Source organism: Penaeus vannamei, chromosome 20 (assembly GCF_042767895.1).
Source record: "Penaeus vannamei isolate JL-2024 chromosome 20, ASM4276789v1, whole genome shotgun sequence".
NCBI classification, from domain to species: Eukaryota; Metazoa; Arthropoda; class Malacostraca; order Decapoda; family Penaeidae; genus Penaeus; species Penaeus vannamei.
Window position 1 is genome coordinate 40,793,021 of NC_091568.1, and position 2,500 is coordinate 40,795,520.

A 2,500-nucleotide genomic window follows, 5' to 3' on the forward strand; every position below is an offset into this window, starting at 1 on the left:
GTTAGAAAAAGGCAAAATACATAGTAAAAGCATCCCTCTCCCTCTGCCTATTTAAATATATTTACCTGTCTGTCTGTCTCTGTCTGTTTGTCTGTCTGTCTGTCTTTCTCTCTCTCTGTCTGTCTGTCTCTCTCTCTCTCTGTCTGTCTGTCTCTCTCTCTCTCTGTCTGTCTGTCTCTCTCTCTGTCTGTCTGTATGTCTGTCTGTCTCTGTCTCTCTGTCTCTCTCTGTCCCCCCCTCTCTCTCTCTCTCTCTCTCTCTCTCTCTCTCTCTCCCCTTCCTCTCTCTCTTCTCTCTCTCTCTCTCTCTCTCTCTCTCTCTTCTCTCTCTCTCTCTCTCTCTCTCTCTCTCTCTCTCTCTCCTTCTCTCTCTCTCTCTCTCTCTCTCTCTCTCTCTCTCTCTCTCTCTCTCTCTGCTCTCTCTCTCTCTCTCTCTCTCTCTCTCTCTCCTCTCTCTCTCTCTCTCTCTCTCTCCTTCTCTCTCTCTCTCTCTCTCTCTCTCTCTCTCTCTCTCTCTCTCTCTCTCTCTCTCTGTCTCTCTCTGTGTCTCTCCTTCTCTCTCTCTCTCTCTCTCTCTCTCTCTCTCTCTCTCTCTCTCTATATATATATATATATATATATATATATATATATATATATATATATATATATATGTATATATATATATATATATATATATATATATATATGTATATATATATATATATGTGTGTGTGTGTGTGTGTGTGTGTGTGTGTGTGTGTGTGTGTGTGTGTCTTCACTAAATGTAAACAGACCTTAAGATAATATTCATTACATTTTCAAGTGACTTTTTGCTTCTATTATACTCACTGCATTTCCACGCGATCCTGTACTTATACAACGACTTAATACTATTATTATGACTTTCTCTTTCTCCGCCTCTATGTCATCTTCGGGAGAACGTGATGTGTGTGCTTCTTCTAGAATTACTGAATCTGGTGCATCATTCTCCTCTTTGTGCTGTCCTGTTATGTAGGATCATGGCAGGTTTAGATTGTAGTTGAAACGTAGATTCTGTTTTTCATCCTAGGCCTAATTTAGGGACATTAGGATGGATTATAAGTTTAGTATCTATAGAGATTGTATCAGTCAGTGTGGATATAGTCACTATTAGCAAACGGAAAGTTTTCATTCTTGGCCTAAAGCAGGATGGATGAGTTTAGTTTCTATAGAAATTGTATCAGTCGGTGCGGTTATAGTCACTATTAGCAAACGTAAATTAGCGTGTTGTTGCCTAACGAGCAAGGAAAGGCAGTGAAAAGCAAATTTCTGAAAGCCTTGATGTTCCAAGATTACACCTTTTTCTCTCGGAAAGGGGAGAGAAAGCCGCCCTCACGCCTGTCGAGAAGGCAAGACACGGGAACACAGAACTCAAAACCTCCATTTCACACTTTTAAAACTCGACAGAAAAACCCGAAAACCGAAGAATTAAGTCCTTCGCAGCAGAGAAGAGATTTTCCCTAAAACCCCCAACAAGAATGTACTCCGAACTACGTCATCCTTAAGAGAAAACCTCCGACACGGGAACACAAAAGCTGAAGTAGTCCAACGAAATACAAAGTGAAGAACAGAGTCAGCCGGCGGGAGTGGTGCTGTCAGGGGTATGGCGAGGCACGGGCGAAAAGGCTTTTCGAAATAGAGGCGGTAAAAGCAGCCAGCACGGGAGTAGATAGCAAATATAAGCCGAAAAGAAAGTAGACAAGAAACCTAAGAGCTTATGGTAAAGAAAAGAAAAAACTGAACCCCATTGTAAAACCGAAGGAGAATATGTTGATACATTACGTAATGCTGATTGACGTATTCAGTACAATTTAACACAGATGTGGTTCGTGGCGTGTTGTATGATCTTATTGTGCCGTAATTGCAATCAAAGGAGAAATTAACTAAATACCAGGTGCAACTTCCCTTTGTTAACTTCTCAATATGGGTATAAATGCTCTCCAGAATGACTTATTATTATAAAAATGATAATGATTATAAAAAATCTGGGTCTGCTTCATCACTCATCTGTCTCCTCGTCTAGCACTTACCCACGTTTGTTCCTCTACTTTACCCATTTGCTTACCCATTTACCTATCGGTCATTTTGTCTCTTCCGTTTTATCACTTATCCTTCTCTTCTGATTCGCTGCTGACCACTCTTTTCGTTCACCATTTGCTCCTGTTTTCGTACTTATTCTGTTTTGCTACATGTATTTTATTTATTTGTATATTTCATTCGCCTTTTACCTATCTATTTCTATCCATCTTCTTTGGTTCTGAGTTAACCCATATCTTTTTCTTTTATTTACCTATCTCCTATTTTTTCCCCATCTACCCAATCAACTCTGTTTAGCAATTTACCCAATTTATATGCTTTACCCATTGTTTTTTATCGGTTTACCCATTTCATCCGGTTTACGCTTACCCATTTCCACCTCCCCATTTACATATTCCATCCAGTTTACCCATTATCCATCTTATCCCTAATCATTCTTGTTA

At 39.7% G+C, this 2,500-nt stretch overlaps 1 protein-coding gene across 1 annotated transcript in view; it reads left to right on the top strand.

Annotated features, from left to right (window-relative positions):
* The window catches only part of LOC113804568 (uncharacterized), a gene marked incomplete in the record, with an annotated part of 50,758 nt that overhangs the window by 41,920 nt on the left and 6,338 nt on the right, over positions 1-2,500 (top strand).